Source organism: Littorina saxatilis, linkage group LG2 (assembly GCF_037325665.1).
Source record: "Littorina saxatilis isolate snail1 linkage group LG2, US_GU_Lsax_2.0, whole genome shotgun sequence".
In the NCBI taxonomy this organism is placed as follows: Eukaryota; Metazoa; Mollusca; class Gastropoda; order Littorinimorpha; family Littorinidae; genus Littorina; species Littorina saxatilis.
In genome coordinates this window covers 27,425,090-27,437,376 of record NC_090246.1, presented here as the reverse complement: position 1 = coordinate 27,437,376, position 12,287 = coordinate 27,425,090, and the positions used below count along the sequence as shown (strand labels likewise).

Below are 12,287 nucleotides of genomic sequence, written 5' to 3'. Positions count from 1 at the left end.
GCTCGAACCAGAAGTGACAGCAGCCTGTGCACTAACCGGTGAGCTCACACTTCCGTCCGCAGCCAGAAGCGCAGAGGTCGCGTACGACCACCGCCGTAAGGCAAGGTTCGAACTGAACGTGCCAGTAGCCTGTGCACTAACCAGTGAACCGATACTTCCAGCCGGAACTGGAAGCACAGCCGTCGCGTACGACTGCTGCCGTAGGGCAAGGCTCAAAACCGGACGTGACAGCAGTCTGTACACTAACCAGTGAACCTACGCTTCCGGCCGTAACCGGAAGCGGCGCTGTCGCGGACGACTGCTGAAGTAGGTAAAGGCTCGAACCAGAAGTGACAGCAACCTGAGCACTACCCAGTGAACCTACACTTCCGGCCGGAACCGGAAGCCCAGCTGACGCTGACGACTGCTGACGTAGGGTAAGGCCCGAACCGGACGTGACAGCAGCCTGTGCACTACCGGTGAACCTACACTTCCGGCCGGAACCGGAAGCGCAGCTGCCGCGGACGACTGCTGACGTAAGGCAAGGCTCAAACCGGACGTGAACGTAGTCCGAACACTAGCCAGTGAGCCTTTTACTTCCGGCCAGAGCCGGAAGCAGCTGTCGCGGACGACTGCTGACGTAAGATGTGGGACGCACCGGACGCGACAGCAGGCTGCGCACGAGCGGAAGAACCACTGCTTCCGGCCGGAGCCGGAAGCCCAGCTGTCGCGTACAACTGCTGGTGTAAGGCGGGGTTCGGTCCGGACGTGAACGCAAGTCGCTCACTAGACGGTGAACCCCTACTTCCTGCCAAAGCAGGAAGCCCAGCTGTCGGAACCGACTGCTGGAGTACGGAGAGGTTCTGACCCGACGTGAACGCAAGTCGCTCACTAGCAGGAGAACATCCGATTCCGGAAACCGGAAGTGCAGCTGCCGTAAACGGCTGCTGCAGACACCAACCTTGAAGTGGCCGGATCCCCGGAGGGACATGCACTGTTGCGCTACCGCAAGCGGAAGGCAACAAATGCCGGCCAGGAAGAGGAGAAGAAGATCCCCAAGGGACCGTCCAGAAACATCGCGGTGGACAGCAGCCTGGTCCGGAGAAGACCCAGAGTCTGAAGGAGAGAACGTCGCCTAACCCCCAGGCGGGGGGCAGAGCTGGCGACGAAGTCCGCCGCGGCAAACCTCGCGAACGAGGGAATCTATTTCTGGAAATAAGCAAAAGATAAGTGCAGACCCCAGAGCCCTAGACTCTGGAGCCGAAACAGACGTAAAACGACAGCCTTAGAGGCCAAAACGGACGGCAGAGAGCCAGACGGCCAATCGTCCGTAACATAAAAAACGGCACAGAACAACGTAAAAAATTGCCTAAAAATGTGCCAACATGAACAACAACGGAGTTCTTCAAAATAAGAGGCTGCTGAGGGATAGAGCTTAGCAGGGCCCAAGCCCTAACCCTCGGCCTTAGCTCCCTCTAATTCTCATTAACGGCCATGTAAGCACCAAGAGAAAAATAATCAAACAACTGAAACTAGCAAAGTCCGAAAGGACGCCAACCTTTCAGAAGCCAGCAAAGAGGGCAGCTAAAACCAGTTTAGGAGCTACCAAAGGCAGCTAAACAACTAGCTATACGAAGAGTTAAGCGTCCGAGTACGGACGAAAAATCAACATAACAACAACATGCTAGCTAAAAATGGCGACCAAGGAGGAAGCCACAAGTCTGAAAATAATAAAGTCCGTACAGACACAAACATTTCAGAAGCAAGCAAGCAAATAGATAAGCACGTACGTAAAAGCTACCGACGGCAGCTACAAAGCAAGCTACGACAGCGTTAATAGACCGAACCCGGCTAAAACAACAGAAGCCAGACAACGTGCTAATGCAAATGGCGACCGTGAGGAAGCCAAACAACTGCTGAAAACTTCAGAGTCCAACGGACATGCGAAATTCACAGCAGAAACAATAAAACATTCAAGAAAAAATGAACGATCTCACCAGCTGCAAGCCAGCAAGAAGTAGACGGGGGCCGAGGCCGGTGGGTGCCGTAGACACAAAACCAGCCAGAGCAAAAGCAAACACAACCGTCACCCTTGAGTGATAGTAGTCGATTGAAGGGGTATCACGTGACCAGCACCATTGATGACGTAGTGTGCTACATGGGACGTAACCCAGGGTGCCAGTCATGCTGGTGCAGTCACTTTTTTAGTTGGGGTTGCTCCCCTTATACCTAGACGGGGTAGCTTTTATCATAACCTAAGCATCGAAGTGGGTCAATGCAAATCATATGATTCGGCGTAAGAATATGTAATTATAATCCTAAGTTATATAGCCTGTATCACACAATGATCCTATGCTCTCCAAGCTTTTCGACAAGATAGACAGACAAAGGGACAATCAAAGATGTCTTTTATCAGGAGGTTTCCTCCCATGGGAGGAGGCCTCACATCACAGGTACTACTTTACACTCGGAGTCAAAGTGATGTTGCACAGCTTCCCTCTTATTCTTCAACACAAGTGAACTTTTCACATCCACTGGTTTCATCCAGCCTGCTGGGCAGAATTGACTGGGCAAAATTGACTTCACCCTGAGGGGAAGTTTTTGTGGAAACCACTTGATGAGTCACAAGGCACTGAAACTGCATTACAAAACAGTGGAACCCCTACCCCCCCCCCCCCCTCAAAAAAGCTTTAAAAAAATCAGGTTTTATATAAAAATAAAAAAAAGAGGGGGTAGATTTATAAGGCATATGAAAAAAATAAAAAAGAGAAGACAGGGTCTTAAAAGGGAGGGACTCTGACTTAATTCAGAAGGTCCTAAATAAGTTAATTAGGTACTGAACTTGTCAAATCCAGGTGCACGGAGCCCCTGGGGCTTTTAGTCATACCTCAGGCAGCTATCCGTTAGAAGAACTACCAAGTTTCATTGACTTGCACCCAAAGAGTCAAGAACTGCGATTTTTTTACGAATTAATTTCGTACTCGGACCCGGCTGGTCATGGCCTATTTTCGGATCTAAATTTAGATCAGGTAGATCACCACATCATGCACAAAAAGACACGTCCCTAAAGCAAACTATGTCAGACGTCATCATGAGTTTGTGTAAAACAAAATGGAGGCCGGAATCACTCAGTTGAATCGAACTCCGACCAAACACCAACGTAATAACTAGGTTAATTTATGCACTCGCGTGAACAAGAAACTGTCGAGCTTCACAGATGTCGTCGTTGGGTAGTTTTGGGTTTGTTTTACTACCATAGGAGGATTTTTGAACTGTAAATGCACTCAGCTGCAACAAAAACGCAAAACGAAGGCTGTGAGCTGCACTGTGCCTTTAAAAGGTAGGTTCCACTGCACAGCTAATGAACACACCTGAAACTGCACAACTTCCTTCACCAGCTGATGCAGTCAAGGAAAAATACTTAAAACAAACAGACACAGCCAGGGCTAAAACTGAACACAGGAATCTTCAAAAGCAAAAAGGCTTTCTTTTCTTACATGAGGCCTTGAATAAGATAATTCACAACTACAGCAGTCAGATCACTAACTTTGCATCGTGGTTTTTTCTTTCTGAAATGAACAATCATTCGCCTGACTAAACATTTCTCCAAATCCAATGTACCATGTTTTTCACAACCATTACTATTCAATCATTTCCGATGTAAATGTACAGTACATCATCAGAAAGAATCCTTCACCAGGCTCAATAATATACAGTAGACTCTTGAACAAAAATTAGCAACAGAACTGACAGCAATCAATTATTTCATGAATCTTTGGGTCATCACAAGAAAGCAATGTAAATGCTGATGTCTAACAATGCATGCTTTGTGTGCAATCCTCAATTAATATCCACATGTCAAGGAAACAGCAATGAACAGTACACTTTTCAACAGCCAAAGGAAGTGAGCGCTCAAGTTTCAGGTCAAAAAGAGAGGGATGGTCAACTTCAGGCTACTAGGTGTGTTCTCGAGCAGTAATATAACATTTCTATGGATCTGAGTTCCCACAGCTACAGACCTAACTTTGTTTCCAGCTTGCTCTAAGTCAGTAAGCGCATGCATGACCTTTAATCTTGTCAGCAGTACTGATCCCCTTCTACTGAAAGAAATGATGGCAAAGGTCACAGTCAGGGAGAGTTTCTTATGCGACAAAGAGAGATAGAGAGAGAGAGAGAGAGAGAGAGAGAGAGAGAGATGGTGTGTGTGTGTGTGTGTGATGTGTGTTTGCTCATGCATGGGGATAGGGTGAAAGAGAGAGAGAGAGAAGAGAGAGAGAGAGAGAGAGAGAGAGAGAGAGAGAGAGAGAGAGAGAGAGAGAGAGAGATATATATCTCTCCTGGGAACTTAACAGTTCAGTCTGACTGACTTTTCATGAAAAATTCATGTCACTGTCCTGTGCATTTACACTAACTCAATAACACTGTGAGCTCAGAGTCAGAGGGGAAAAAAAAGACCTCAGACTGCATCACAAATGTGAAACAATTCTAAAGCTAGAGCTACTATGATGAAGAACACTGGATACATTCTATCTAGTCCACAAGCACAGTTTTGAGCACCTGAACATTTGTATGCAAGGGAAGGGGACACAATGACAACGACAATTCTTTATTTTACCAGGGTAACAGAATAAGCATAGGAATACTTTTTTGCATCTGGCCCTCGCCCTAAAGAGGGACTAAATCTACTATCACATCCATTGTGTGTAAACAGCATGGTATGCAAGCAGTTGACTCTGCTTTGTTGGAGAGAGAGAGAGAGAGAGAGAGAGAGAGAGAGAGAGAGAGAGAGAGAGAGAGAGAGACATCTGACCAGAAAGAGAGAGAGAGAGAGAGAGATACATCTGACCAGAAAGAGAGAGAGAGATATATAAATCTGACCAGAAAGAGAGAGAGAGGGTTGGGGAGGGGGCTCTGAGGATGACAGAGAAAGGGATAGAGAGACTAACAGGAGAGAGACAAACAGGTTTGACCAGTTTGCACACACATCATGCAGACTGCAGCCCAATTGTGCTACAGTTGCTAAGAGTTGGATCCTCTGAGCTAGTGTTCTAGCCAGAAACCAGCCCTAACACCATCCAGCTGAGACAACCATCACAGTATTCACATCCATTGTGTGTAAACAGCATGGTATGCAAGCAGCTGACTCTGCTTTGTTGGAGCTGTTTGGTTCCTTTGGCTGGCATAAACATAGGAGTTTTGCATGTAGAATATATATTATGATGTATACATGTATGCTTAATCTTGTATGTGTTCTTCTTTACTTGCCAATGTGACAAAGACATTCTGATGTCTTTGTCAGTTTGTGACTTTTGGAGAAGAAATATAATGGATCAGAACTAAAGGGGAAAAATTCAATGAGTCTTCGCAGCATCAGAAAATAGGCTGTCTTTCTATACATGTACATGCGCTTTATCATGACAACACTTTTGTTAGAGTAATACTTCAGGACTTTTTCCTCTACTGCTGTGATTTTGACAAATCTCCCCTCTCCCCTTTAAAAAAAAAATAAAAAAAAAGAGACAAGGGTAACAACACCAACAAACAAAAAATGTAGTACATGTACATGTAGTACCCTTAAAAATAGATATAAATAGAACAAATAAAAACAAAACAAAGATTGCACAAGCAGTACTCAAATTTCAAGTGTCAGAATAGGGTAGCCTGTCCTGTTTTTCTTTTTTTCAAGAAATGTTTGCTTCACACAGTATCTAGGCCTTTCATGTAAATAAAAAAGAAAGGAAGAAAAAAGCAAAATACAGCAGTTAATTTCCTCCTCCGCTCCTCCCCCACCCCCCAACCTGGTTGCCAATCTGCAGAACAGGTTTCACAGGTGTGCAAGTGTTTGTGGCAGTCTTACTCGCACAGCTGTTCCAACAACAGTGAAGTTAGCAAAGTTAAAACATGTCTGTAAACAGTAATAATAAAATGGCCCTCTGTTAAAGGCACAGTGCAGCTCACAGCCTTCGTTTTGCAATTTTGTTGCAGCTGAGTGCAATTACAGTTCAAAAATCCTCCTATGGTAGTAAAATAAACCCAAAACTACCCAACGACGACATCTGTGAAGCTCGACAGTTTCTTGTTCACGCGAGTGCATAAATTAACCTAGTTATTACGTGGTGTTTGGTCGGAGTTCGATTCAACTGAGTGATTCCGGCCTCCATTTTGTTTTACACAAACTCATGATGACGTCTGACATAGTTTGCTAGTGAGTGTCTTTTTGTGCATGATGTGGTGATCTACCTGATCTAAATTTAGATCCAAAAATAGGCCAAGACCAGCCGGGTCCGAGTACGAAATTAATTCGTAAAAAAATCGCAGTTCTTGACTCTTTGGGTGCAAGTCAATGAAACTTGGTAGTTCTTCTAACGGATAGCTGCCTGAGGTATGACTAAAAGCCCCAGGGGCTCCGTGCACCTGGATTTGACAAGTTCAGTATCTTTAACTTTTAAGACCCACGTTTTAAGACTTCAGCGAGGGTCACCATGGGGGGGTCTGTGCCTTCAGTTTCATTCCGTGAGTTCGATATTGACACGCCAGATTAGCGCGGTGGCGTATTGTGCTAAGCAGGAAAGCGCGCTTTTCTGTATTCTTGTTAACTTTCTGAGCTTGTTTTGAATACAACCTATCATATCTATATGTTTTTGGAATCAGGAAATGATAAAGAATAAGATGAAATCATTTTTGGATCGATTTCTTAAATTTTAATCGTAAGACTAATTAATCTATTTTCGTTAATTGTGATCACATTTTAAGAGTAAACATGACATATGTATATATTTTTAGATTCAGAATATGATGAAGAATATGATGCAATCAATTTTTAATCTGTCTGCGAAAAATCGATTTTAATGACAACTTTAATGAGCAAACTCATTAACTAAACTTTAAACCTCCAAGCTGAAATGCAATACCAAAGTCCGGGCTTCGGCGAAGATTACTTGAACAAAATTTCAACCAATTTGGTTGAAAAATGAGAGCGTGACAGTGCCGCCTCAACTTTCACGAAAAGCCAAATATGATGTCATCAAAGACATTTATCAAAAAAATGAAAAAAACGTCTGGAGATACCATACTCAGGATCTCTCATGTCAAGTTTCATGAAGATCGGTCCAGTAGTTTAGTCTGAATCGCTCTACACACACACACAGACACACACGACCCTCGTCTCGATTCCCCCCTCTACGTTAAAACATTTAGTCAAAACTTGACTAAATGTAACAAGGTGATGTATGTTACTTTACACCAAAATGCCCCAACAGTGGTCCTTCTGAGGTAAATTTTGTCATTCAGTGTACTTGTTTTCATGTTGAAACAAAGGTTTGGTCTTGCTGGTTGTCCTTAAGCACTGATAAGTTATCTTCTGTCTCTAAAACAAATTCACTGTCATTTTCAAGTATGTATCAATCATGTTACATTCACACCCTTGTCAGAAGGCCTCACTTAAGTCACTCTACAAGCCAACAGGTGTAAGCACTAGGAATCCTGTGACCATAGTTTAACTACCAGGTGTCTGAGGTATAAGAAAACACACACTTTTGTGTATTATGGTATTATTTAAAGACTGTGACAAAACTTGTTTGGGCAAGTAGGTAAAATTTCATTTACACCAAACGCATATTTTTAACTTAGAAGGACAATTAAATTACATCAAACACAACTTTTTCGCTCAATATCTTTAAAATTACAATCATCCTACCTAATGACCTTCCTCTGCAATGATTTTTAAGTAAGTTTGACCAGAAACATTTTTTTAAGATAGTTTCCATTTTTTCATGATTATTTACACCAAATGTAACATACAGACCAGCTAAAAAAGAACGCTCAAAATCCAAAACCTATTTTCAGATCAAACTTTTAATAATCTAACATATGTTTCTCCATCCATTTCTGGACCTATTAAAAATTAGATTGAGATGATACCCTTATCAGTAACTTGGTTATTCAATGCACAATGCACCATGCGTTTCGCGTGTACGCCTTGTGAAGTTGTGTGCAAAAAAAGGTGCTTTTTATATTTAGTCAAGTTTTGACTAAATATTTTAACATCGAGGGGGAATCGAAACGAGGGTCGTGGTGTATGTGCGTGCGTGTGTGTGTGTGTGCGTGTGTGTGTGTCTGTGTGTGTGTGTAGAGCGATTCAGACTAAACTACTGGACCGATCTTTATGAAATTTGACATGAGAGTTCCTGGGTATGAAATCCCCGAACGTTTTTTTCATTTTTTTGATAAATGTCTTTGATGACGTCATATCCGGCTTTTCGTGAAAGTTGAGGCGGCACTGTCACACCCTCATTTTTCAACCAAATTGGTTGAAATTTTGGTTAAGTAATCTTCGACGAAGCCCGGACTTCGGTATTGCATTTCAGCTTGGTGGCTTAAAAATTAATTAATGACTTTGGTCATTAAAAATCTGAAAATTGTAAAAAAAAAAAAAAAATTTATAAAACGATCCAAATTTACGTTTATCTTATTCTCCATCATTTGCTGATTCCAAAAACATATAAATATGTTATATTCGGATTAAAAACAAGCTCTGAAAATTAAATATATAAAAATTATTATCAAAATTAAATTGTCCAAATCAATTTAAAAACACTTTCATCTTATTCCTTGTCGGTTCCTGATTCCAAAAACATATAGATATGATATGTTTGGATTAAAAACACGCTCAGAAAGTTAAAACAAAGAGAGGTACAGAAAAGCGTGCTATCCTTCTTAGCGCAACTACTACCCCGCTCTTCTTGTCAATTTCACTGCCTTTGCCATGAGCGGTGGACTGACGATGCTACGAGTATACGGTCTTGCTGAAAAATGGCATTGCGTTCAGTTTCATTCTGTGAGTTCGACAGCTACTTGACTAAATATTGTATTTTCGCCTTACGCAACTTGTTTTCTTGAACAAAGTCAATTTTCTCAGCATCCAGGCGACTGACAGACATAAATTTGGTATGGATAGAATCTGCTTGAGGAATACTTCATAACTGTATTGTTTATATTGTAGTCATTTAAAAACAGAACAAAATACAAAGTGATAAAAGTATCCAGAACAGGATTTTTGCATTTGGACACCTTGACAGATTCCTGACCATATTAGGTATGGGAATTAAAAAAAGTAAAAAAGGCTGAACAATTGTAAGTAATGGCAAAGTCGACGGCGCGAAGCGCCTAGTCCTGCTGGGGGAGTTCGGGGGCATGCCCCCCCGGAATTTTTTTCTCCAAAGAACCCAAATGGTGCAATTTGGTGTCATCTAAGCTCCAAGTTTGCCATTAAATTCAGCTTTTAGAACCATTTTTGCCTCCCCCATTTATTTTTTCGGCAGACACTTGCTTTTTCGACGGAACAAAAAAAAATTCGGCGGAAATTTGCCTTTCGGCGGACAATTCCATATGTGTGCTTTGCCCTGTGTTCTTCTTTACTTGGCAATGTGACATTCAGATGTCTTTGTCAGTTTGTGACTTTTTGGAGAAAAAACAACAGATGTAGCCAATATACGACCTTTGCTGGATATATCACATGTGCTTAGAGTTAGGTATAGTTTGTTATGTTTTTGTCTTTTTCATTTTTTGCAAATGTGACACGTTACTGTACTGCTAGTTAGGTCGTCATGTTGTCATCAAGGCCACTATGTGTCTATGGGTCCCAATATCATTTCATGTGTGTCCAATGATACTAAATTTTTACAACATAAGTCCACTACACTGAATGTCTTGGGCGGGGATGTAGCTCAGTCGGTACCGCGCTGGATTTGTATCCAGTTGGCCACTGTCAGCGTGAGTTCGTCCCCACGTTCGGCGAGAGATTTATTTCTCAGAGTCAACTTTGTGTGCAGACTCTCCTCGGTGTCCGAACACCCCTGTGTGTACACGCAAGCACAAGACCAAGTGCGCACGAAAAAGATCCTGTAATCCATGTGCGAGTTCGGTGGGTTATAGAAACACGAAAATACCCAGCATGCTTCCTCCGAAAACGGCGTATGGCTGCCTAAATGGCGGGGTAAAAAACGGTCATACACGTAAAATTCCACTCGTGCAAAAAACACGAGTGTACGTGGGAGTTTCAGCCCACGAACGCAGAAGAAGAAGAAGACTGAATGTCTTGATTGCGAACATACATACATGTATTAGAGTTGCATGCATGCAGCAATATCTGCTAGCTAACATTTAACAATTTTTCTCACTATCTAACATTAACAATTTTTCTCACAATCAGTTATAGTCCCACTTTCATGGATCATTCATTCTTCTGGTTGGCTTAGGAGACACTGCTAGTGCTGCGGTTACACGTACCTGATGTTACACATGTTTGAGTTTTCCTTGTGTGTGGCTGTGACTTAATGCCTGCATGATGTGAAACCCTTTCTCAAGTTACTGTGTGTGTGTGTGTGTGTGTGTGCATGTGTGAAACTGTCAACAGAATCTTGGCCTGAGTTTTACTTCCAACTTACACATTCCCCTTACAACTACCAGTCTGCAGCAATATAACAAAAGTCTCATTATTTCAAGTAAATGTTGTTCCCCATTTCAAAAGCCTCTTTTGCAAACTTCACGGTTCCACACACCGAAGACTAGAGCCTAGGTAAAAACACCGAAGTGTCTGTCAAAACGTCACGATAAATTCTTCTGTGACCACCATCGATTTTCACAGCTACACACGTTCAAACTGAAGCGATACGATACCAGTTCACTCGCACAAAATTGATTTAAATCATTGCTCTTGATCGTTGTACCTACCAGAATCACACAGCCACAAATATTGCTGCACTGAAGTAACTCTTGTAATGCACTAAGTTAGCAAATGCGTTTTGCGCATGATCGTCCACGAGTTCCGGTAGATTACCTCCCTTGAAAGAGGGAACGGGGAAACCGAAAGTAGCTTTGTCACCAGTCCTTTCTGCGTTTCACTGCGGTCTGGGTTGGTTGTAGGACAGTGTAAATAGCCTTGCCATATTGATTATATTATTGATTAGTATTCATGCAAGAGGTCCGTGAGATGCGCCCAATGATAAATTGTCCTTGTGAACCAATGGGGAGACACACACAAACACATACACTCACACACAGAGGTCAAGCATGTTTTTTTTCCATTTGATAAAACAATCCTTTTTTGGTGATAGTTGCATACACTCCCCCCCCCCCCAGTTTAAGCTCATGTTACAACTAAAACAGAAACATAACATTCAACAAAACAATAAAAGATACATCCAATAAACAAGACAGTTCAGATGGTGAAATAACATTTATTATGTCTTTGATAATTCTTATTTACAAATGACAGGCAGTGTTCAAGCAGTATTCAATAAAGACAACTCAGTTGTTTTTATTCCTCACGAGATATGGCCAGCTTTTCACAAGATATTTCAGACAATTATAATTATAAGCTAATTTGCTTCTGCTAGGCGATGTCAAAGAATTCTGTTGATGAAAAAAACACCCCAATAAAAACAGTGAAATCACAACTGAAGATTATGCAAGATATAAATGCACACACACACACACACACACACACACACACACACACACACAACAAAATTAAAAGATTATCACTGAAATATGTTTGACACACAAGATAATTATGTCTCCAGTTTGCCTAGACCGGCACACATCAAGTGACAAGTCAACCTAAACCTACATTTTGTTGCATAAAACTGACGAAGAATGACATTTAGTCTGTGACAGGGTGAACTGTCACCAATTATAGAGTAAAGCTATTGTCATTGTCCAGTTAGTCTTTGTTGCCGATCAGTTTGTTTTGTGTCTATTCATTATCTGTAAACTAAAAGTGCTGGTATGCGCTAGCCGTGTCTAGCTGCAGGCAATTAACCGTCTGTCCAGTTAGAAGAAAGTCTCTTAATCCCTGTGAAGTAGGCCGACACCTTGGGTCCGAGGGACAACCTCGGGTACTCTGCAGGTGGTGTTATGTAATCTGTCATCTGCCCGACGCCATATATCGGCATTTCGGGGGAAAGCGGGGAAGTTCAAGGAGGTGTCAGTTCTTTAATACGGGTGGATCAAGCGAGCCAGCTGGGATGTGACTGGGAGGTTCTTATTTAACCCCCCCCCCTTTTTCTTGTCTTTAGCCAATGAAACAGAATGTGATCTTAGAATGTTGTGTAACTAATAGTTACTAAGGATTACGATTGGATGTCTGTCTGCTTCTTCAGCAAAAGTTAGATTTACTTTGTACATGATATGTGCGAGAGAGAACTTTGCGAGACATGGGAGAGAGAGGACGTGTTGTGAGATCCACTAACTGACAAGATGTAGTGTATTGTGCATTGTGTTGTGCCACCCGGCTTCGGTCGGGTTGA

General features: G+C 42.4%; 1 protein-coding gene across 2 annotated transcripts in view; it reads right to left on the bottom strand.

The window, feature by feature from the left end:
- The window catches only part of LOC138958640 (bifunctional heparan sulfate N-deacetylase/N-sulfotransferase-like), a 35,754-nt gene extending 24,978 nt beyond the window's left edge, over positions 1–10,776 (bottom strand). For both annotated transcript variants that reach the window (XR_011453460.1, XM_070329854.1), the window contains exon 1: positions 10,711–10,776. The gene's annotated coding sequence lies outside the window, so the exon portion shown is untranslated. The remainder of the gene's footprint in view (positions 1–10,710) is intronic.
- Positions 10,777–12,287: the final 1,511 nt, after the last annotated feature.